At 39.5% G+C, this 26159-nt stretch overlaps 1 protein-coding gene across 3 annotated transcripts in view; it reads left to right on the top strand.

Annotated features, from left to right (window-relative positions):
* Positions 1-12346: 12346 nt before the first annotated feature.
* Positions 12347-26159, top strand: part of CYRIA (CYFIP related Rac1 interactor A) — a 53514-nt gene continuing 39701 nt past the window's right edge. For all 3 annotated transcript variants that reach the window (XM_085218060.1, XM_085218059.1, XM_085218058.1), the window contains exon 1: positions 12347-12515. The gene's annotated coding sequence lies outside the window, so the exon portion shown is untranslated. The remainder of the gene's footprint in view (positions 12516-26159) is intronic.

Here is a 26159-nt window from a genome sequence, read left to right as displayed (position 1 = left end):
TACCACATTTCAGTCTTAGCTCCAATTAACACCACTTGCATTCATCTCTACAGCCATCAGATATATGTTTTCAGAAGACATTCCCTATAAAAAGGTAAATTTCTGTAATGATGTTACATTTTTTCTCAAATATATTGTAAGATTTCTTCTTTCTTTCATAACACATACCCCTTCAACAGCTCTATCAGTATTCCTAGCCTGTTACTGCTCATCTCAGCAGCTCCTTCAGGCCACCACAGCTATTACACCTTGCTGAACTACGCATTGCAGAGCAAAGTTCTAACACAACAGGCTGTGAAAGAAAACAGGGATGAAGAGCCTCATTTTCCTTCGTGTATGCAGGTAGTGTTTTTGTAATAAAAGCTACCGGAGACTTTCTTCATAAGATTCTCCTGCAACTCCCTGAAGATCCATTCCCAAAATTCATTAAAACAACCTTCACAGTGTTTTTCATGTGTGCTGTTCCATTTTGTAGCAAGAAAAGAAATATAATCTTAGAGAACAATTATTTGTGAAATGATGGCTTTTTGCAGTTCTTTAAATTGTCCTAATAACATGGGTTACATTACACATGCAAGCATTTCAAAAATAGTTCCTTTGATTTCATTTCAGCTATTCCAGCTTACGTTAACATGAACAGACCTTTGACAGGACTATGTAACGACAGTGTTATTAACCCTGCGACTTCAAAAGAGTTATCACTAGTAGAGTTCTTTTTGGTTCTGTTATATGTACAAGAAAAGACCTCAGTGTTAAAGGAGATCAGAATGCTCAGGCTTATTTAAGAGAACTTTATAAATATCACTGTACGTTTTAAACTCTGTAACTTCATGCTTCATGGTTTTATATAGACCCCCCCTTGATGTGTTTGTGACTTCACAAACATTGCAGTTTAGAAGTCTGGTGCCAGCTAACTCTGCCTTTTATCGTTTTTTTCAATGACAAGAATGTGCGCACATGTGTTTCCTGCTTGAGGTGAGGTTCATATTTACAGGATATGGAAAGTTAGCATGACATAAGTAATGACTGTGTAGAAGGAAATCCACTTTCGTTAACAGGCATCCTATTTATTTTACTCATTCTGCTGTCACCTTGCATGACACTCCGCATATCAGTTCACACAGACACCAAAGAAAGCTTGGTGAAAGCTTTCTGCAGAGAAAATGGAAACTTTGACCAAAAGAAATATAAAACAACAACAAAAAATAAAAGTGCCAACCAACAAAAAAAAACCCACGACCACAATAGCAAAGGAGATACGCACTGAGTTTACTCTGGGAAAAAATATACCACTTAGAGCACAGAATCAAACAGAATCGCAAAATACAGAATGGCCAGGGTTGGAAGGGACTTCAAGGATCATGAATCTCCAACCCCCTCTGCCACATGCAGGGACACCAACCTCCCCATTTAATACTAGACCAGGTTGCCCAGGGCCCCATCCAACCTTGAACACCTCCAGGGATGGAACATCCACAACCTCTCTGGGCAGCCTGTTCCAGCACCACACCACTCTCTATAAAGAGCTTCCCCCGACATCCAACCTAAATCTTCCCTCCCTCAACTTAAAACCATTTCCGCTTGTCCTGCAGTTATCTACCCTTTCAAAGAGATCCTTTCCACATCTATACCCATTCCGTTCCTACGGCATCCATTGGTCACACTTAAAATTGACCCAGGCAGATGGTATCAAATTATTTGTTTAAATTAAAAAAAAAAAGTTTTTTTGTTTTTTGTTTTTTGTTTTTTTTTTTTTTACCCAATGCATTTTACCCACTGAGAGACCAGCCTGTTTTCAAAAACTTCTTTCCAAAATCTCTTAAATGTGGTTGATGCTTAATTCTTGATGCAGTGGCTGAGGTTGATGCATTGGCTGAAGAAGAACTCCCAGTCAGCAGAAAAACATCCAGAGAGGCTGAGATTGGACAATGATCTACAGCAACCATCTACAGGATAACTGTGGGATGAAGGAAGAAAGAAGTAAGTTTATATTTACAAATCCCCAAAAAACGGTCCCAGAGACCTAGTTGCCATGTTAGATATGTCACATTCAAGCCAGTGGCTGGATTCTCGATGACAGGGAAACCACAGTGCTGGCTGATACTCTAAACGAGGACCAAGAACGACTCAGTTAAAGGAAATTGTTTTCTGTGCATTTAACATGATGTAAGCCCTCTATGCTTAAAAACTGAGTTCCACTTGATTGCAACACAAAACACTGAAATCAGAATAAAAATGATAAATTCTCACTAAGTGGTGCAGAAATTCATATATAAAGAGTTTGTTTAGGGTTTCTGTAAAAGCAATGGGGGAAAAAAAAATAAAGGTTTAAGTGCTACCGGAAATTGTACACTTTACATTTTTATTTTGAAATTGAAATAAACTTGCTGCTGATTTCACACGAGTTTATAATCACTTGCAACTTTTGCAAAGACCATAACACTGAAATTTAAAAGGATGGAGCTCATTCACAGCATAAATTATATTCTGGGAAGAAAAATTTTTCCATAAGTCAGCTCATATGACTGAATTGAGAGCCATGGAATAACATTCCTCTGCTCTATGACGCATTAATTTAATATTGCACCATGATACGGATCACTGAAAATGATCATTTCCAGAGCTATGGAAGAGCTTACTGCTGATTAGAAATCACAGCCCGTAACTGAATTTTGGTACAGAAAAAGAAGACTGAAAATAAGGTTAATAATCTGAAATTTTGGCTTTTGATTAAAAAAAAACAAACGTGAGAATGGTTCACTAGTTACTAAAATACACTGAGTTTTACAACAGCAAGAGCATGTAGACTTTACTTGACTAACAAAAATATAGGCAGTAACAAATTATGTTGCTGTGAAGAACAGAGGAGGAGAGATGCCTACTGAAACCTGATGCTGTCTTTGAACTTTACAGTTTTGACTTAATAAGCTCTGTGCTGGTGCGGCTCAGCACAGAGCTGTCACTAAGGAAGATTTGTTTCACAGCAGAGTCGCTTTATTAAAAATCCTCAGCATTTCCATAAAGTCCTGATTCAGAACCAGAAGGAGGAGTTACGCTGAACTTGATTGCTGACCTGACAGTGAGAATGGAGCTATTGTACCCAGCACTGAATATGCAGATCTGTGCTGCCTCTTGCTGAGCTTCACATGGCAGTCGCCCTTGGAGAGAGAGGAACCTTTTAGAGATCTGAAAGTTGCTGACTGCCAGAGACCAAAACCCTGAACAAGACCCTGATGTCAGTAGGTTCCAGAGCCATTAAGAGGTTAAAATACAACTTTTAACCTCACTCCTTTTTTCTCCATTTGCTGTACGATAATCAATGGATTGCAAATCACATACAGCAGCTTGGCTCATGTTGTCATCTTTGTGCTATTTAGCAAACTACAAGCTAGATGTGCTTGACTAATGGTAAAGTTTGTCAGGGAAGCAGAGCTGGAAATGCCTTTTTGGTACTGCATGAATTGAACCTGCTCATTTGGTTAAAGCACTAATTACCTCATTGATTCATTTGCATTAACCCTTCTCTCTAAACTACTTTAGTTGGTGGAAAGAAGTTAATAAAAATTCATTTTGGACAAAATCTGATACAAACTAATGCTGGGGAAGGAAAAACTCTAATGGTATATGCCTTCTGTCGTTTGTTGCGTGGCATTCCCTATCACTGTGGAACTTTCCGGGTAAAGAAAACACCATTTGTAATCACTGGATGCACAAAGCAAACACACAGAAAGAAATGTCATGCCCTTGTCCTGAACCTCAGCAAAAGGCAGAACTCCTCTCTGCTCTGTGCACAGGCTCAGGAAGACCAGCCTCCACCTAAGTCGTGTGTGAGATTTTGGCACTGTTTCAAACTCTGTGATGAAGATGGAGCTCCTTATGATTTGATTTAGTTATGATGGCAAGCAGTTATCCTATTTGTTTTCCCCCGTACCATCTGACTCATAGAGGTTGTGTTACACACAAAATTTTTAAATGCTTTCTTCTGTTTCATCATGACAGAATTCTCTTGTTAGGCTTGCACTGAAACACAGCTCAGTCTCAGCTCAGTCTTACAGCTCCTGTTATAGGTGTTACACTATAAGAGTAAGCCATCTCTTGCACGCAAAGAAATGTAGAAAATACACTGAAAAACTTGAAGCAGAAAATATGCTTCAGTCCTATTTTGAGATCTATAAACATCTGACAAAAATTTTTATGTTTCATTTGTTTTATGCAAAATTAATTGTTCTATAATTCAGTGCTCAGTTGTTTCTTCTAACAGCTGAATTAACATATTTCTTGTCATGGGAGAAATAGCTTTCAGCTGTCACCTATTAATGAGTTAGAAAAGACTGTTTGCATATCATCTTGTCAAATACTTGGATTGTTTTGCACCATAGTAACAAAGCTGAAACAACTGTACAAGGTAGAACTGCCTAATGTCTAACTAGGACTGCTGCAAGAAGCAATGCCAAAGCCAGAGACACTTTCTGATTTCAAGAAACATCTGGTTGCTGCTAGAAAGTGAGGAGCTTTTCTCACTAGAATAAAAGTTCAAGGCAACATCATCTAGATAGGTTTAGTTTAGATGTTGGTGGGTTTTGATCTGGTGGGTGGTTACTCTGTCTGTGGCAGGTGAGCTGGGGCTGGGTCAGCTTTAAGGTCCCTTCCAACCCAAACCCATTCTATGACTCTATGATCCTGGACTTGAGCACCTGCTTTAGGATAAGTGGCATTATGAAGCAAATGGAAGAAAGTGAGGTGGAGCAAGGTATTTACTTTTCATTCATAGTAACTGATGGGAAAAAACAGGTGACTTACTGTCTATTGCATACAACTATTAGGGTGGAACTAACAGCAGCTTTCTAATGTTCTTGAGAAGGGTATCCAGGAAGACAGACATGGGCTCTTCAGAGAGATGTATGGCAGGAGAGGGAGACATAACATACTAAGTTGAAGAAGAGATGTGCACATTGGTTAGAAAGAAAACTCTTTTCAGCACAAGGGCAGTCAGACAGTAGACTGACACAGGCTGTGCAGTTTCCAGACTTAGAGGGTTTCAGGACTCAGCTGGATAAATATCATTGCTACGTGGCCTGATCTCACAGCTGACACTGCTTTGAGCAGGAGGTTGGACTAGAAACTGCATGATGTCCTTTCCTACATTATTTAATGATCCTGTGATCCTATGATTGTTAAATACATTGTGGAAACAGATCTTTTATTTACCCATGTAAATAAACTTTCCATTTTTTGTTATAATTGTCTCAGTATTAACTACTTTAATTTCAAACATTCGCTTGACTCCTATTGACTTTTCATAATTACTGCTGCAATTTTCTTTCATATAAGCAACATTTTATTTCATCTATGTATAGATTCAATGCTTGAAAGAAGGTATGTAATGGTTATTTAAAGAATCCAGAAAATCTGTTCATTTTTCCTTGTTCAGATGTCAGAAAATGCCTAGGTAATTTACTAATAATAAGGATATTTACCTTTTTAAATTAATTTTGACATGATCTAGCAGGAGGATGGTATATAAGCTACAATAATTCTAACTCTAATAAGACAGCAGAAGAGTAATGTACTCCTGGGCAGTTAAGAAAGCAGTATCTCAATGCTTCTGGCACTTCTGCTGCTGTGCTGTTTACTTTATAAACTAGAGAAATGATAGACTAAGCTTGGAATGCCTAGATTGTTGAAGAATTAAATTGTTTTCATGTTGGCAACCTCTCAAATGTAATCCTTACCAGCGCTCTTTTATGTAAATTTTCTTTTAACATTTGACTAAAAGGCAGAAGCACTTCTTTTGAAAGAGGTACCATTTTCCATTTTCAATTTTTCAAATTTCAGAGTAGTTTTGGTCAGCTGACTACAATATCTAAGATTGCTTTAAAATTTATTTATCCTGCTTAGATAAACTTGGAAAAGAAAACAGAGATGCCAATCTTCTAGTCTTCTACTGCCTTGCATGTATTATGGATCCTCTACAATTTGTGAAACATAGATGAAGAGAAGAAAACACCTGCAGAATTTACAGATTTACTGAAAGGTTGACACTAGATTCACACCTGATACTTGTTTTGATGAAGCAAAGAATAGTTAAATCCCAATAACTTTAATAAAGGACATGTTTTAAGTTTTCTGCTGCATCAGAAGAACCAAACTGTTGTAGAAGGGAGGACTCAGTTTCGAATTCCTTAGGTTTGCTGAGTGATAAGCAGATGCACATTGTAGGAACAACTTGCATGCCTCTCTCTCCACTTTATGCTAGATCTCACATTTGCTTATGTCTTCTTTCAGGGCTGACAGGGTGAGCATGTCCTAGTATGATTCAGTCAAAATGACTGGCCCAGCAAAGACCTACTAAGTAAAAGTTTAATCTAACCTATCACATTTTGACTATACTAGCAGGTCATCCCAGCAAATCCTAGGGAATAAAAATCACAGGCAAGAAGTTGACAAGCAACTAGGAATGGTAACGTGCCTTACCAAAACAACAGAGGAACAAGGAGGAGACCCCACAGCCTTGGAGCAGCCTGTGCCAGTACTCCATCACTTCCACAGCACAGAAATGCTTCCTGGTGTTTACACAGACCTTCCTATGCTTTAGTTTGTGCCCAATGCTTCTAAACCTGGCACTGGACACCACTGAAAATAGCATGACTCCATACTCATTGCATCCCTTAAGGCATTTATGTATTTGAACCCGTACTGAAAATGTAAGTGCAATTAAAATCCTGGCTTTTCCTATTATAAAAGCTAAGAGTCTAATGTAGCAAGCCAACTATTACTTTGACGTACTTGTGCAATTTCCTGGAACAACAGCTCATCACTTCATACATCATCAAAATGCAGTCCTGATCTTTTAACCCTCTTAAAGATATCAGTCAAACTTAAGTTTGCCATGTTGCAATAAGGCAAAAACATATTGCTGAAATTTTCTACACAAGGAAGGCTTTACTGATTAGCTCAGGAAGCATGTTCTTAATATTGTATTTTGTCAGTATTATGTATTATAGTAAACTGAAAAAGTAATCCTAGGCCATCTGAAAACTTCAGTGGCTCAGGAGTTGCTTCAGAAATAGTTCCATTGCTCTTGCTAGAGGTACATTTGACACTGAAGCAAGGACAGGAAAACTGATTGGAGCCCATTTCAGACTGCCCAGTTTGAATTTATTCTGAATCTTACTGGTCAGTAGCGGAAGCTCATTGTCTCAAAGTGGAACAGCAAAATTTATCATGTGCACTGAGGAACATCTGGTAGGATACAGCTTGAGCCTACCAGCTGCTAAAGAATTGCTATTTCTTCAGAAGAATTACATAGGCCTGGCTTTTGGAGTGTTCAGGTTCAGTGAGTCTGATTCGGGCTAAAATCTCTTAAACAAAGTTAGGGAAAAGGAATTAATTCTTTTGATAGTGTTCTGTACTTAGGACAGTGTTATACACCATACATAAACAAAGCTTCGGCCCAGCTGACCTTAGATCTTCTCAAGTGAAACACTAAAGGTCTTGATGGTATCAAAATATACTGAAGATGTGCAAGTTGCTGTAAACTATTCCTGTAGCAAATGCATACAAATCATTCACACATAAACAGCAAAACCATAAGACGCTTTTCTTATAAGAATCCTTTCAATGACATTTCAATGATGCAATAAGATAGGAACTCCATATATAGCACTTCAGCTTTGTGTTTGATGTAGACACTGTTTTACTTATCAAATTAGCAAGTCAGCATGTACAGATGCGATCAGTGGCTAGAGTCTTTGCTCTTCCTCCTCCTCCAGCTGATTAAGCTCTGTGTGAGTTTGGAAAACGTGCAGCATTTTCAACTTACAAAAGAACAAATTGGAAGCAGAACCATGGTGTGGGATAATCGTTACTTCACAGGACACAGTGGGTTGCTAATGCTTTCCATTTTGGAATAAAAAGTATGTGAATCATGCTTTTAGCTGGGTTGATGTATTGAAGGAAATGTTTAATAAATTGTTGAAAAATATATATGACTTACAGATCATCCTTAGTCATCTATCTATAGCTCTGAACAACGTTATCCAAGTTATCCATCTTGAATTCTCATGATTCTTGCAGTATTGGTTATCTCATTTGCATAAAATGAATAGAATAAATTGTTACGAATCCAAAAATATACGGTTGCCAGGATACATCTCAGTAGATGCAAATGAAAATGGGTTTGTGCCGACCAGCTTAAAATAGTTTGGTACATACACATTTTCTTATTAACATTAATAGTGATAAATGCAATGTTACATATCCAGAGAGATATTGAAATTAATGCTATTCGTTTTGCATTAGGATTATTATTACATCAAATCTGAACTATTTTTTGTAAACTATAATTCCACTGCCCTGCAGTTTCATTGTAGGAAAAGCATACAAAATGAGTAAGCATTATCAAGCTTCTTGATAAACTTCTGAATTCAAAAGGTAAGTTTTCTGTTAATTGTTTTTATGATTTTCAGTACTACAGTGTTACCAGTACGCATCTTCAGTATAAAGGAGCAGTGTTATTATGCTTTGTCATGTATATATGGATGTTCACAGTGGAGAACCATACCCAAAAAGTATCCTAGAGTCTAACCATATTCCTATTCAATTACATAACCAAAGACCCATTATTATATATATATTATTTGTATGCTATTCTGACTTGTTAAAAATAACAAAAGTAACATTTATTTTTATTCTATTATATATTTTATTTTATAAATCTCAACTATTTTTGAACTATGCACATGCTTACTGATATCTTTAAAATCCTATACGAGAAGCTTAATCACAGAGTTTCTTGAGTAAACTTATTTAACTTCTGTAAGACTGATAATAAAATTGAGTCTTCACTGAATGCCTAATGAATATGATCAAGACATTAAATAAACATATTTTTATTGTATACCTCTCCAAGGTGTGTAGATGCATTTTGATGGGGATTATATTTCTGATGCATTGACTCCCAAATAGGTAAACAAATACAAGACAGATTTCCAGCTGTATTCAGTTGGGACGCCTGTATTTTTGTGATCAGTGTAGCTGCTCTAATATCCAGCGGTTGATCCTTTGCCAGAAAAAGGCTGGCTGCCCATGCTTCTGCTAAGTTCTTTCATCAGCTGATGCAAGAAATAAACTGGGGATTTCCAATGAAGTCTCAGTGCACACTGATAAAGCAAGCTATTTGAGCAGGCCAACAACTGAGATGCAGAACTTTTCTCTGCCCTCTTACTGATGGTTGACTCTTTACGAGGAGAGAAAAAAAAATGACAGACATACAGCAGCATATTTCTCTGGTAGGAAACAATTTCAGATATGATTCAGACTCATAAAAAAGACAGATAAACTCTTTTTTTTCTTCTCTTTTGTTTTGTTTTGTTTTGTTATGCCTCAAACTAGTTTTACTTCCTAATTTTGTCTGGTATCACTGAGAAGATAATTATGTCCCAAAATTGCAGATTAGTACTGAGGTTTGTCTTCATAAGTGATGAACAGCTAGAATTCCAAACAGCATCAGCAGTACCACGAATTATGTGAGTGATGACAGGATAATACTGAATATTCATAAAATTTACTTAATTTACTTCATAGAATCTATTAGTATTATCTCTTTTTTTTTTTTTTTGTGTGTGTGTTAACCAAAAAAAACAAAATACTTCCAGACAGAGGAGATGATTAAGTAGCTCCAACATTGAAGAGATTTTCCTTCGAATTTGGTAACCTCTGAAGTGAGTGCTAAACCTTTCTTTTCTGAGAACACTGTTTGTACTAACCTTCTATGGCAATCAACAAAGAGCTAAAACAGTCATTAAGAAAGATGTCCTTTTATTCCACAGATCAACTTCTACAGGTAATACTTGAGAAAACTGCTAAATAAGTCTATTACTTCTGCTTGGCAATTTGAACATGACAAGCAAAAAACTGTCTTTTCCATCTATTCTGAGGTCATTGGTTGCATACAGATGCTTGTTATTCAGCATAAAGTCATGATTTTCAGGACTTGTAAGGCACCATACCCTCTACAAAAGACTAGAAAATGTTGTCCCAGATAGATAGTCATTCAGCTATTTGCCAGTGTTGTGGATGACTTCTTGAATATATTCTTCCTCTTTAAAAACAAAAACAAAACTATGTGGTCTTTCAAATTACAGGAGATGTTGCAATGCCAGAAGCTAAAAAACTTGTGAGATTGCTGCTCTTCTACCATGTCCCAGCTGAGCCATGGCTTCTGGTTCCATATGCATTGCCATAGCTGCGAGAAAACATGTTAAATTCCTCTGAGATTTGAGTTAGCAAACTGATTTGGATGGGATTCAATGTGTGATTCAAACTCCCAAATTGTAGTGGTCTGTATGCAGGTGTCTTCAGCTAGGTATCTAAATTTCCATTGCAGTGAATATAGATTCACTTGTGCAGCAAAGTACACAGTGACTGCAGTGGGAGATTAAACACCTGCTTGACATCTAAGGCCATGCAAGTGTCTACACATCTAAGTTTAGAGACACAATTCACCTGTCCAAATGCAAGCACAAACTTAAATCAAAGCAAGTTTAGGGTGCTTGAGATTCTGGTACAGGGGTGGTAGACACGTTTGTGGGAATCCTGCACTACTTCTGAGCAAAAGCTGGGTGCTATTTGACACGTTTTGTAGAGTCCAAATGATAAGAGATGACTTTATTTAGGATTTCAAACCCTACAAATGTGTCCCAAGCTGAATTTGTCTCATGTCTGCACTGGGATAGCAGTTCCACGCAGACAGTTACTGTCGCATGGCTAGTGTGCAAAGAGCTGATTAAACAATTAATTCCTAGCCTGTAACGTCACTGTCCGAAACCGAGAATCTGAAATCTATCACTCAGCTGCCATTCCCCCTGAAGGCTGTTCAACTTCACTCTTATGGCAGTGTGTGACGCGAAAGCTGTGTAGAGCTCCACAATTCATTTCATCAATACATAACATATATTTTGGCAGGATTAAAAGTTGAAAAAATCTAATTCCTAAATACTACCAGAATCCAGAACCAAAATATTCTTCTGGCTAAATCCCATCGGCATTCAGTGCATACATTCTGAGAGTATATATAACACATACAAACAGAATTGGAGTATTCACCAGTGATGAAGGACAGCTTTTTTTTATAATGGCATTCAGTTAAAGACATGCCCATTATGTAGCGGTCAGAACATGTGCCCCAGAAAAATAAGCAAGGAAAAGGGACACAGAGCTGCTAGCTGTGAATCCCAGGTTCCATTGTCTCCAGGCTCAAGCTGTCCATGTAACTGTTCTTCCTGCTTGAAAGTGGAGCAATGCTTTTTACTGCTTTTACAAGCTACTTTCGAGTAGATAAAAAAATGCAAGCCAGCAGTTTAGCGCTCCACTGAGTCGGATGCTGTAGGGATAGTTGTATTAAGTACATGCCACTGTAGCAGAGCCTTTCAATGGACTAATTCCTGACCAGAAAATTGGGAATTTTCAGACCTAAAAAGTGCAGTTCAAAAATACCTAGATGCATACTGTGTTGGGTGTGGAAGTGTTGCTACCCAGGACACTGCTCTGGTGCAAAAGGCAGCAGAACTGCGCCAGCAGAGCATCCTACACACCGACAGTCTCCCCACAACCTGAATCACACCTGCTGGGTGGCACAGGCCCCAGCTTTGACACATTTCCTCAGACAGAGCACAGCTGTAAGCTCCTGGCTCCATGGCAGTGTGACACAGGCATTGTGGTCAGCGTTTGGCTTCTCACGTTTACAGAGCTCAGCAGCACAAGCCATGGTGTGAACAAATAACCTGCTATTTCTGCGCTGTGCTCCCAACGCTGTTACTCGCAGGCTGTTTTTGGTTTCTTTCTTCCTGTAAATGACTCAGACTGGCTTTTGGGGAAGGGGGAAACCAAGCACCGAGCCACTCTCACAGCTTTAACCTTACTTAACCCTCCCAGCAGCAAGAGGAAGTACAAAACATTTTCACGAGCTGCAAACGGGCTCAGATCTGCTTTTGACATCTTGAGGAAGTACTGACTTGTGTGAAGCCAAAAAAAAAAAAAAAAAAAAAAAGAATATTTGCAGCCGTGCTGAACTCAAGCATTCACACACTGAAAGAGCCCACAAAGGGGAAAGGAGACGGACGGTCTGGGAACCGAGAGAAGCTAGGCAGATGTGGGTCAAAGCCGCCTCAGCGACAACATAGGTGACACGGCGGTGAGCGCCAAAGGCAAGGCGGGCACGCCGGGCCCTGCGTGTGGAGGAACGGCTGCGCGGAGGTGCGGGACCCCGCGTGTTTCAGCCCTCAGGCCCCGTCCTCCTCCCGCGCGCCTCGCCCCCCTCGGCAGCGGGAGGCGGGTCCGGGGTGAGCCGCGCCCGCCCGGGGCCGACAGCTGGCGGGAGCCGCACGCAGCCACCGTGGGGCGGGCCTGCGAGTGCGGCGCTGGGCCGGGCAGGGCTGGGCCGCGCCGCGGCTGTCTCTGAGGCGCGGGGGATGGACGAGAGTCACCGCGGCGGGCACGGGCGACGGGCAGCTCAGGTAAGTCGGGTCTCCTCTTCCCCCGGCCGCCGGTGGGGGCTGAGGCGGCGTCCTCGGGTGGGAAGAAGCTCCCCTTGCTGGGAGGGGAGCGGGGAGCCCCGCAGCCCCCGCGTTATTTTGATCTCCGCTCGGGTGTTGCCTTCCTCGAAGGGCTGTAGGGGGAGGCTGCCGCCTTTGTGCCCCCTTCTCAGCCCGGCCCTGGGCCCGCGGCCGTCCCCCGCCCCACAGCCCCCCCCCCCTTCCCGGGAGGGCTGTCCGGGCGGTCCCGGGGGGCAGCGGCGATGCTGGGGAAAGCGGCCAACTGTTGCCTCGGAACGCGTCGCTTCGCTGCCAGCCCGGGCAGCGGGGCCGGGCGGGGAGGTGAGGGGCGGGCGGGCTCATCTCGTGTGAGGCGCTCCATCCGGAGAGTATCCGCGGTTCCATCGCCGCACGGGCTGGGCCGGGCTGCGGCACCTGGCCGCGGGCAGAAGGCAGCGAACCGGGTGCCGGGCTGTGACAGGGACTCGGAAGGCGGACGGAACAAAAGGTCGCGGAGCTCTGCTGCCTGCTCTGCAGATGGGGGCAGGGGGCTCGCACGCCCAACTTGGGCTCTGCTGAAAACTTTCTGCGGCGGCTGCTGGCCGTGCCGGGAGCACGGCTTACTAAATGGTCCGTTTCGAAAGCTAGACGTGAGAACGGGGGAAAATCACTCTCTGTAATGTTCATCTCGTCATACGAATCGCTGTCTGTGCTGTTACGCTGAGCAGATACCGCACTTGCATTTCTTCATCCCTAATTTAATTTCAAGACAGTTTAGCTTTAATTTTATTTCTCTGGGTTGTGTTACGGTAAGGCCCTGGTAATATATGATGCCACTGGATGAAACCAAACATTCCATAATTCGTGAGAAATGCAGAAAGAACTTCACATCCTTCTAGTGCTGTTGCTGAGGGCAGCTCAGCCTGCTTCCCAGCCTGTTTCTGGTAGCTCTCCATTTCTATACAGACCATGTTTGTGCTTGGTTGTTGTTTACCAGCTCCTAAAGGCAGTGCGTGTGTGGAAAGGATAAATGGGGACAGGGGTGTTTGCTTTGCTTTTCTTCTCCTCGCCATCTGCAAGGTCAGGAAAAAAAACTGAAAATGATTTTGACTGTGAGCTCTGCTTAGGTAAGGAGAGCTGGAATGAGATACACTTGTGACGAGGTTGCCTTGTGGGCAGAGAGCCCTGCACATCCAGCACTAGTATATGAAAATACCTCAATTCACACTGCACAGAGAAGAACTAAGATAATATTTACCTTTTCTCAATATGCTGTCTTTTATATCTTTGTAACGTATATATGAACAGCATGCTGTTTTGGGTTTTTTTAGGGAATAAACTTGGCAGTTTCTTATGTTGGATCCTGCTTTCTTGAAAGCTACCACCCCCTCACCAGGCCCAAAATAAAAACATATCATAAAGTGCTATAGCTCCTCAATTTCACTCTCCTAGAGTAGATCTTAAAAATGTCTTAATGAAATGAAATTACAGATAATGGGATTAGCATGAAAGTCTTAACTTAAATTTATGAAGAGCAGAAGGTAACAGCTAAGAATGAAATTCCTCAGCTGCATGTTGAACACTGTAGTGTAGTGCACCTGAATGTTAAGGTTTCACTTAGATGTAAACTATAGCAAGCATAATAGAAGCTCTCTGGATTATTTGCATGGTTTCTTAATGACTGTCCAAAATTTTATTGTATTATGCTCTTTACTTTTCACTGTCCCCATGTACTGTTTATGCAGTTACATATGCCTGTGAACTTCTTCATTAAAAACAAAAAATAAGCAAACCACAAGAAATTAAAAAGACAATGTATGCCAGTAATTAGAATGAAAAATACTAGATTAATTCACAAAGGAAAATGGTGAAGTTCTTGGATACTACTTCATAGTTACTGTCAGCAGATGCCATTTTGCCATAACAGTGAGTCTGTTAGTGTATTTAACATTACTGGGAAGATAATTCATTGTTAATATGCTTAGTTTGCTTTCATAACATTGTTTTTAACACAGTTATGTTAGGTTAAAATATGTTGTCCTCAGCAGTTTGGTAGTCTCATAAAGATGTCAAAGGTTTGCATGCACAGTATGTTGCTAATTTCTACAGGTTATGTGTTACACAAAATTAGTGGTTAAAAATGTATATATAAAAAGAGACATAATCTAGATGAATAACAGCTCTAATACGGTATCAGAAACCATGTTGTATAGGTGAACAGACACTTTAAGTAAGACTTCTTTAATTGATTTTATATATATATTTCCAAATACCATCTTGTTTGGAATTTTTAGGGAAAATGTAAAGTAGTTTTGTGGAATCACTGGCATTGTTTAGTACTAGATGCGTGATGCACATCGGAGAACATGAACTTGATCGTTCAGTTCACATTTTATACAGAACGGAAAAATAATGTTTTAAATCCAGAACTTGTATGCAATCCAGACATCATTAAGTCTTCTGTTAAATCCCTAGAAACAGACTTAGTATGTCATTGTGAGCTGTAGTATCAATGGACAGAGAGGAATATGTGCAGTAATAATACATACAAATTTGAGGGAGCCAAAACCTCGTAGTGTTTCCTGTGTAATGAATTCAGTATGTATTTGGATCTGTTTCAGTATTATCAATCATTCTTTTAGCAGCGCTTTCTACTTACATTATCTATGAATGCAAAACAGTAGCATTAAATCAGAGAAAACAGTTTGAGAGGCATGAATTAAAATATTTAATATATGGGACAGCTTGAGAGTTGCAAAAAATACGGTCATAAATTTGAATTTTGCTGTTTAAATTGAAACTGTAATAGGAACTGCTAGGCATTCACATGTGAATGATGATGAGAACGCTACGAATGATGTGAGATGTATAGGTCTTAATTCATGTGAAGCACTGATTTTACCATTCTTCTGTTTTCACAGGATTCCAATCCATACTTGCAATTAAAATGAAAAACGTGTCTTATTTTTCTGTCCTCGTATACCATCTGATAAACATTGATGATTTGGTAGCAGTCCATTGCTTGTATGGCAAAAATATCAGAAGTAGGACAAATTGTAAGATGGGTATGAGCTGGTACTGACACACTGATATTTAAAAGATTTGTATTATTATGGATTTAAAATGTTTAGAAATAATCTCATGAGCAATATCTTCACATTTCCAGACTTACCTCGATTCAATAATACTTATTTTTGCAAGCCAACAGCTGAAATATTCTAGTCTAATTGACAAACCTGTCAATAGAGGGCATAACCAGTGCTCTGTGCAAACTTTTTGTGAATCTTAGACTTTTTTTTTTCCTGTTCATTATATTATTTCTGAAGGGCTGTTTGGAGTGGCAATGACTTTTAAGAGCTTAGGTTGGATGAATGGCAGAGCAAAAAACAAAGCTAATGGCTGAACCTATTTTCAATAAGTCTGTGTAAGAAATTTGTGAATCTTCTAAAATATGAGCAATTCATTTTGAAGGCTCCACTAGCAATGCAGCATGTAGTGTTATTTATGCCTCCCACAAATGCCACTCTGGTTTTGTCAGTCTTGAGTTTATAAATGTAACCCCTAAGTTTACAGCCCTCACATCTGTTGAACAGCAACAGTGTATCATGGGAGTTGTCATATATGGACTATATGATGGAATATATTCTGTGATATTGGGATCTGGCGTTAGGTCCCCTATTTATCTGTGGTGAGCTCTGAAGGACTGAGTCATAGCTGGGCGTTGGAGTTTGCACGCTTCAATAATGCTGTGGAGGTGGTTTGGTGTTTGGGGATGTGTAGCTCTGCGCTGATTTATCTTGTACTGTCCTATAGGACTCTGGTACACACACATTCAAGTTGTTATTAGAAGCTTTTAAATATAAATATATATATATATATATATATATATAATTCATGGAATTTTGGAGGGAAAGTCTTTCTTCTTCTTGAATTACAGCTTGAATTCATAAATTATTTGAGTGGCCTATTTTACAATTAGATGCCTTAAAGTTGGTGATGGTGTTCTTAAAACTCATCTGTGATAGCACTCTGCTGTCTGTATTGTTATATGTTTTTTTTTTCTGTAGAGAAAATGGGAAACGTAGAGCTTCATTTGTGCATCCATTCAGAACCGTTTCCTCCAGGACTGTTCTGGAGAGTGGCATCTCTCTTGCACCTGACTGCTTTTGGCACCTGCAGACAGGAGTGTTCCCACTGGATTTGAAAGCTTTGTTTGGCTAAGAAACAAATAAGAAGTGCAAACTATTTAAACTAAAGGAAGAAGAATTTGCAGTGATGTTTCTCTCTTCCCTCCTCTCATTATTTTCATTGGTGCATGAGGTGGATCAATTAACCATGAGGTGCGAGCTTGTTTCTATGGCCCATTCTCAGCTTGAAGTAAGTTAAGCTCACAGCTCTGTCTTCCCAGGAGAGTACAGCAGACAACATCTCATAAACTGTTCTGTAGTGGTAAGAAACCTTTATTTCACATGCAGTGGTGTTAATTAGGCCACAGGAAAGGTGATGTCCTGTGATCAAGGCATTCATCTGAGATGAGGGAAATCTGATTGCTATGGGTATTTCATTCTTTGATCCAAGAAATACTCAATTTCATACAATCAGTCTAGTCTAGAACTAGGAGTAGGAACTAGAACTAGGAATCTAGGAGTAGTCTAGAACAGACAATGGTCTGTTGGCTCTGTCCTGGCATGTGAAGGTGTGACTGTGAGCCAGCCTTGTAGCCCCGAGACCACTTACCACCTGGTGCTTTTACTTCCTTTGTGGTTGCTTTGCTGATGTTCTTAAATTGGTCAGTGGTGCTCCGGGGTATGCTCTTGCCTTCTCATCTGAAACTTCAGAATTATCTGACTCCTTCCCTCATCAGTTTATGAAAGGGATGACTTTCTATTTTACTCCAGGAGAGGCTAGAAGGTTTTAAAACCTTTTTTTAATAACGTAACACACCTCTTGAGCTTTCAAGTGTAAACTGCAGGCTTCTCAACTTTGTTTCCTATTAGGTTAGAGGGCTTCCTGCTTACTATCCCAGTTACTTAAAGTTCATAACTGAAATTACTGTAACCATGATTAGAATTCTCATGAGAGACCATTTTTGTGCTTCTATTCTCATATAAACTAGTAAATCTAAGAAAAGCTTAGATTTTGGAGAAGATAAAGTCCAGAATTTGGCAAGTGTGCTGTGATTACCTTCCAAAAATAGTCATTATTTTGGAGTTAGGACATAATCTGAACATAATTTGATTCAGTTGCCTGACACAGTCATCTGGGATGCTTTATGATGTCCACTGTATCCTTGGGTAGAAAATTCAAGAAGTAGAAAAGACCCACGTCCTGCTTGGTGTAATGTCTGCTGGGCGGGCTGAATGTTATATATAAGTTGATGCTGAGGATATTTCATTTAGCACCTGTAGCCTACACAGCTGAACTGAGCCCAGTAGTGTATAATCATATAATAGCTTGCGTTGAAAAGAATCTCAAAAACCATCTAGTTACAAACTCTAAAGACTGCTATGCACTAAGATTACTCTTTTATAGGCTGAATGTGTTTACATTGGGAAGTAGTGGGAAAGGGTGCTTTTCTTGTTTTTCGAAGTCGTTTCAAAGAAAACTTACTTTCTGTTTTCTTTATTGCATGTGTATTTGGTAAACAGCCTGATCGTGCTCATTTTCGTTTTGCAGCAACCCCACATTAAGTCTGGGAGGTTAGCTTGAGTTAATAGCTTTCTGAGAAGGGAGCAGAAAGTATGTCTTCTGGTTTCTCTTATGCATATTAATAGTGGGGAGCTGTGGGCAAAACTTTCATTCAGCTGTTAGCTGATAGGGAAATGCTGAGTGGTGGTACCATTATGTAGCTGATCCTCTCTCGTGTCAATTGATTCCAGAATTGTATTTAAATAGCCATCATAAGAGATGTGCAGTGGTATTTATCATTTGGTTTGTTATTTGGTACAGATGATTTGCTGCTCCTAATTTTTTGGAGGTTTTCTGCTTTGGGAGCTGGGGGAGGGAAAAGGTTTATTTATAATAATTCTCAGTTGTGCAAACCTGTTTAGGTTGTAGAAGAGTAGATTGTTGAATTTGTTGTACTTCATTTCCATGGAGAATCTAATTTTGTATCGGTTACGCTTCCTCCCACCCACATATACATTGTCTGACTTCTTGTACTGCATTGTTTGATAAGTTTACAGTGCTTTACTCGAAGGATCACCTGTAGACTGCTGGTGATGCCTTTAGCTAAAGATTTCATGATGAATATGGGCATCTTTGGAAGTTTCTGGAAGCAGGACTTTAGCCATGTTCCTAACAACCAATTGGCAGGGGAGGAAATGGGAACTGGCATTTTGCAACCATTTTTCCTGTATTTTTATTATTAAAGCATAAATACCCTGTAGGACTGGAGCACTTCCCTCGTCCTCTCAAAATACTATAATAAACCAGAGCTCTGTAATATCAATTACTGCGGGGACGGTTTGTGATTCCAAATGAGAACATGACTGGGAAGCTGGAAAATGAGTCTCAAAATGTGTTTCGTGCTCTGAATACATTAGAGGTCTTGTTGGATTGCGGTGCTGAGATCTAAGGGTTTATATTTTTAATTAGAGAAGATGTTACAGAACAGTAAGTGGATTTTTTTTTTATCAACACTTTTTGTACTCAAGAGGAAAATAGAAAGTATTTCCTAATTTTGAATATTCTGGGGTTATGCTGCCTGTAGAACAGATTTGTATTTCTGCAATGCAAAGCCATACTATTTTAAATTTTGTATTCAAAAGACGTGGAGAGAACATACATATGATAGGCCTTAGGAGTATGGATAATGTTTTTGCCCATGTTTATACCGTGAGACAAAATTGATTGTGGTCTGACTACTTAGGCCTTTGTTTTTCTGTGGTTTTGATTCATTACAGCACAGACAGTATCATGTTGTCCTTTACTGAACTAAAAGTAAATCCGCCTAAAAAATCCCCTTTTGTTCTGCTGCTGAGGAACACTGTGGGCTGCCAAATCCTGGCGTCTGACTCACCACAATCGTAATAAAGTGTTTGTACTTCTGCAACTGCAGTTATTCAGTATTTTCTAATATATTTATAAGGCAAAGGGACACCTACACGTTGAAATACTACTTCTTAAAAATATATGCCTTGTTTATATTGAAAAAGCATTTTATCAAAAAATGACTAAGTACCTACTGGTGACACTTCAAAGCTTCCCAGGAGTAAGTAATAATCTTTAACCAAGATATATATACATTTTTAACAAATTTCATTTTCCATGTAAGCAGTGATAGACTGTTTTGTCAGTGAACTTCATTGACTTAAAAAAAAATAAAAAAAATAAAAAAAAAAATTAATTTTTGGCCATCTGATCTGACCTGATAGTGATCTGATAACTGGGAAGACTGTTTCCTTCCTTCCTTCCTTCCTTCAAAAAAAAAAAAAAAAAAAAAAAAAAGCCATGCACTTTATGGACAGACTGACCTGGCCACTGCTTATCTATGTTATTAATTTTTGGTGCGTGGGCTGCAACCCAGCAAGCGTAACTGTGTAATTGAGTTCAGTTGTTTGCAGGGTGAGTTCCAAGCAAAGCAGTCAAATAAAACATGGAATGATTTCTCATCAGCTGTGGAAAAGAAGGTGGTTCTGAATCAATGGCAGGTACGTGTGAGGCTGTCAAATTAAGTACCTGATTGCACAGAGCGTATCTGCTGCCCGGCTGGCCTGGGTGATGCGCCCAGCTGCCTGTTGTTGGAGAGGAAATGGGAATTACTACAGCTTCTTGATCTCATTACCTGTATGTGGTGAGGAAATGCGCTTTCTTATTTCTCAGTTCTTCAGCTTTTTGTAATTAGGAGTCCTCTCTTACTATTTAAAATTTTAGCTGTTTTGATTAGCAGTGACTTTTTTTCTTCCTACTGATAGAAGACCAACGGAGTTGGGTGTTTTTTATTTTTTCTGCCTTTTTGCTTGATAAATAAGAATGTTGTATGTTATCTTTTCTGAGTTTTGTGCTAATGATATTTCAACAGTTTACTTGAAAAGGCCAAACTGCAAGTCACATCATTTGTATCTTTCTCCACCTCTGCCCTCTAGACCCATGTTTGGTGCTGAACAAAAAATAAAGTGCACAAAACTGGGAGTGGGTACTGGGCACCAAGGCAGTGTACAAAGCACAGAGAAATATATGACTAGAAAATACGATAGTTCACAGGAATGCATTTTAATTGCTGCTCTGAGTCATACTATCACTACAGCTGTTTCCAAAAGAAGACATTCATATGCTAATGGTAGAACGTTCACACAAGGAAAGAAGACGTTTGATAAGCAAATACAAATATATTACACAGCCTATCTCTTAGTTTTTAATACATTCTCTGGTTCGGTAAGCATGAAATATTCTATGATGTAATTATGTATGCCTTAAGTAAGTGGCAATTGGTTCATGGTACGCCTCTTTCAGGGTATATATTCTCAATTCACTTTGTAGGAAGGAGTGAGTAGCACTGAGCTTCTCGATTCACGTGGCCGCTCAGTCCTGCTTGTGGAGCTGACTTCCTTTCTCCTTTTTTTTTTTGCCCATAAAAGGAGAAAAGTGCTGCCATATGACTTGCTTCAGAGAGAGGATCACAGAAGGAGGAGTTGGGGGGAAATTATTCAGGTAGCTTTGTTTCTTGCACTGTTTCACATGCTGTTGGACATTCTGCTTTCCATGTTTAATTTCACATAACTGTCAGAGTACATGGTAGTGTTCCCTTCAACTGACGCTGAAATAAAACGTTTCATTCTTAGAATTACTTTTTGTTGTTTCTTTTTTGCTTTGTTTTTATATGTATGTGTGCTACATGGATGAGAGATTCTAAAGGGATTCTAAATGTATTTAGAATGAAGAATAAGAAAAAAAAAAAAAAAAAACACATTTCTCTGGGATTAGGCTGTCCTCCAAACCTGCAGAAATGTTCCTTTCCTGCTGGTGATTAAAAGAATGAGTGTGCTGTATTCTCCCATCTTGTGCCAGTGATTGTAGACAGACATGCCTAAGTTTACTGCTTAATTTTATACTGTTAAAAGTTTATTTTCCAGTTCTCAAGAAAACAGAATATTCAGGGGATTCTCTGAAGACTTGCCCAGAACTCAAATCTGGAAGTCTCAGTGCTTTTCCAGGACCGGAGGTCTTGCACCGGCTTACTCTGAGATCTTACAGTAACTTTCAGCAACAGTGTTTTCTTTTTGATGCTTTCTAACAAAAAGTATCATCCTCACATTGAGGACAACATTGTCACCACAGAATGAAGACAAATGACAGCTCTAAAGTGCCACAAAGCTTCTGCCGTGGTTTATCAGGTAGTGTTTGGCTTTTTTATGTTTCAGTATCTAAGTGTACAGCCAGAACCAGTCTTTATCTGTCAACTCCAGCCATGCTCCCTGCTGATCTCCTGAATGTACTTTCAAAGCCATCTCCAAGTCAATCCATAGTATTGATTTAATTTGGTTCCAGCCAGTTGTACATTCCCTTTACTTGCTGATGCTTCGAACCAATTTGACTTGGAGGCGTCTAAATCAGCCTCTCTCTTCAAGCTCAGTCTAATGCAACATGTTTAATTAGAAATGACAGCAGGATGGATCTACCTGTGGAAACCAAAATAGTCTTTTCTTTCACAGTTGTGAAAAGTAGAGCTCTTTTACCTAAACATTTGCTTTTTTATGGAACAAAAACTTCTTTTCAGGGAGTCCAAAGGCAACTGGAGAGAAGAAATCACTGGTATTGAGCAGTTATTTCATAACTTTGTCTTTTTTTTTAATGTCACTGTAGATATTCTGGACTGCATGTCGGAGAAAACAGAGAAAAAGGGCCCAGTGATTTTGGAGTTAAAATCCCACTTTCTGACAAGCTGGTTTAATACATTTTTTCCACATCAGAACTAGGATTTAGGCCAAAATCTGTGAGAAACAGATGCCTGCTTCATGCCAGCAATGCAATTGTCACTGAGATTTAATGAGTTTGTTACTTCACTTATGTGGCGTGGCTTTTGTTGTGTTTTAGGTTTTTTGATTGTTTCTTCTGGAAGATCTGGTAGTTTTCTGGTTAATTAGAGTAATGATCTTTGTGCACGTGCTCACAGAATTTGTTCAGTGCTGTCAGTGCTGGGGTAGATGAGGCATCTCTTCCATCTCTTTGTAAGACAGAAGCACTTATAGCTCAAGCTTCTACAATTAAAGTACTCCCAGGTAGATGGGCATAGAGGAGTTCAATGTCTGGAACTGTTACATCAGGAAGAGGACAAGGAGAATAACTTGGTATTTCAGAACTTAGCGAACCGGATTGGCAGCCAATGGTCCAATGAGTATCAACACTGGGTTATGGTTTCACAGCAACAGGCAGTTTTGCCAATGCTGCTACATTTTAAGGCTATTTCAAGGTAAGCAGAGCTGAGACTGGGAGAAGCACAGATTGGGGTAATTTATAGGTATGCAGTTATGAAAGATATGCACGTTTTTGCACTCGCAATAATTTTTCATTATCTTTTGTCACTGGGTAATGTGGCTTACATCTATGCAAAGTTTAAAACACGCTAATTCTTCCTCACTATAGCAGTCACATCCACTTTGTGCCAGAGTAGTGAATGTTTCCCTTTGGAAAAATTTTATATGTTTTTGTTGTGTTCACAAGGACTTGTTGCTTGTGTACTTTATATGCTAATTAAATGTAAATGCTTTTGATTTGCATTTGCATGAGAAATAACACATTCTGGGTTTCTGATTTAGAATAAATCTGTGAAGATACCAGTGAGTCTATGAATTAATGAAGAAAGCACAGCAGATTATTTCATGAAACACTAACCTTGCAAAGTTGATGACTTGTTTCCTTGCCCACCAGACAAGGACTTGCAGGTCAAGGTTGGAGAAGCAGAGTCCCAGCTGCTGCACGTTGGCTAATTGTCAGCAGGGCTGTGCCCACTTTGTGCTAGCTGACAGGCTGGACCAGTACTCTGCTGGCAGACATCCAGGTTTGCTAAAAGGAAGAAGCTACGTGCTCATCTTCACTCTTACCTGAACATAAATAAATCCAAAACGTAGAGAGTGCTAATTTTCACCTGCACTGCACATAATACACCTGGAAACAAATAGTCAACTATTTTACATGTATTTCTTGATTTGAAACTACGTTTGAAAACAACAGCAGCCTAGGTTGAAGGTGTGATATTAGAACTAGAAGCCATCATGCCTGGAGAAGGTGACCTGTTGATTCTGAAGTACACTGGCTACATATGGAATTAAATTCTAAAATGAAGTTCTCCCGGAACAACTGGCAACTATTATCATGATACATGTTTATAGTAGGATCTAAATAAGGAGTGGATATGGCATGCGCCTGTTTGTACTGTTAGAATTTTAGTGCTGTTCCTGACACACTTTTGTCCTTTGCCAACTAACACTCTCCCACATCGTGCCCAAGCATAGTTCTGGGGTTAGTATAGACAGTGGACCATTTCCAAAAAGCTGTTTGGATCTGACCAGGCTGTTCTGGAGGGACAGGATTTTAATTGTACAGCCACAAGCTGTACCATGCTAGCTGGTGCCAAGCTCCAAGCATGGCTATTTGCCCTGCTCTGATTTATTTTCTGTTATATTTGCAGCCTCAGATCCTGCTTTTCAGGAAGCTGGGATTTGGGAGCTCCTGCAATGGCAGGAGTTTCTGCAAAGAAATAAAATCAGTCAAATCTGAAGCTGAGAATCTGTCTAAAGCTGGAAAAATAATCCACAGCAACCTTAAATCTTAGAATAATTGAGTTTTGTATTGTTTGTACGAGAAAAGCCCAAGGGAACGAACAGGTAATGAGTCATTTTGAAAGTTATATTTAGAAAAAAATATATATGAAAAATAATGGTCTGGCATTTTAAATCAAAATGAGTAAATTAAGTGTAAGCAGATGGCACTTGCAGTGTCGTCTGACCTCCTGATAATAGTGTAAAACTTATCCTTTTCCTAAGTTTTACCTTCTCTTTACTGAAGTAGCAGTAGCAACTTGCTAATACTAACCTGAATTTGAATGATTTAAGTTTTCCCAGGGGAATCCGTCTCAAGAAAATGTCTCAACTCTCTTTAATTGTCTGATTGCCTCTTGTCAAATAGATGTAAGTCTAACTTTATATTTTGCAAGAACTAGTGAGTTGATTTCTTCTATTATTTTTTTTAAGCAGCATTAAAGTTATTAGCAACCTAATGTCTTAACAAAGTCTGGCTCCAATGACTACTTATGGGTTGCATGTAGTCTGTGGTGTGCTTCCATCTGTCTCCCAGCCTCTGCTGTAGGAATAGCTGTGTGAGTAGTTAAGGCTGCCTGGTGAACTCAGCAAGTGTCTCTCCACCTGGGATGGACTGTGATTAGAAATCTCTGGTCCACAGGGAGACATTATGCTGGATGCTGCTTTCTGGGCTGGAATTCCTTGTTGATGATGACGAGGTCATATGGAGAGAGCATCAAAACCTGGAACAGATGCTGCTGCTTAGCGGTGTGAACTGCCCTAAGAGCCTCATCTTACCATCCATCTCTCTCATCTTCTTGCACAGTATTTACATACTACCAGCTTGATATTAAGGTTTTAATAAGCCTGTGTTTCTCACTATACACACTGCTGTTTTCTTTGCTTTCCCCTCACCCCTTTCCCCCCATGAAATAGAGATTTGTAACTTTGTTTTGGAACTTGCACCTTCTACTTTTGGTGTAAATGAGTTCTAAAATGTGAAATAACACTGCGGTTGCATTGTTATTCATAGCCTGACCTCTCTGTTATACATGACATCTTGTCTAACTTCAGTGTTTCAGCTTTGAATTGCAACTTTCTGTAGCCTGTTCTGTGATGCAGCTTTGCTTGATTTGGTATTTGCAAGTAGAATTAACTTGGCATCTTCACTATTAATGCTTTATTGAATCCTAATCATACAGTCTTAATTATTTCTTACACAGCAGGAAACTTTCAGAGTAACAGCTGTGTTTTGCCTAAAATTTGAATTGGTTGTGGACTGTTACTGCTCAAATCCCTGAGTGTGGAATAAGTGTTAGTGCCAGCAGGGCCCCCAGGCTACTGCTCTGACTTCGTGCTTCAGTTCATAAATGCCTTTTAACTAGAGATAATTGAACGTGGTCTTACCAAAGCAGCGTAGAACTTTTTCTTCTATGTTAATCTGTGATATGATTTTCCTCCTTGTTGACCTCCTTCATTTAAACTGGCATTCAAGGTGGTTGACTTTTTTTGTTGAGGTTCCAGGAGTAAGCAGCAGTGTGTATTTGTTTCTGCGCATTTTCATTACGTTGGTGTTAAGGAAGAGATGACTTTGTGTTCTTCCTGATGCAAGAATTCTCATGCTGAAAAGAACAGCTATTCAGTGATATGTTTGTTCATTCCATTTGAGTCACAGTGTTGTAGGGAATATAATGGTATTCACTTATTAACATTTTTAAGGTGGTGTTCTATGATTCCCCTGGCTCTCCTCTAGAAGACTCTGATAGCAATCTCTGATTGTTTATCTCCACTTCTAAAGGAACATTGTGTTAAAGAGCAAAATCAGAAAATTGGAAGCTCTTTCAATTAGAGCAGTTTATTTTCTCTCTGCCACTCAGTGCCATCTCCA

The sequence above is a fragment of the Meleagris gallopavo genome, chromosome 2, assembly GCF_905368555.1.
Source record: "Meleagris gallopavo chromosome 2, MGAL_WU_HG_1.1, whole genome shotgun sequence".
NCBI lineage: Eukaryota > Metazoa > Chordata > Aves > Galliformes > Phasianidae > Meleagris > Meleagris gallopavo.
The sequence above is the reverse complement of the archived record's forward strand: the minus strand, read 5'-3'. Positions and strand labels throughout refer to the sequence as shown.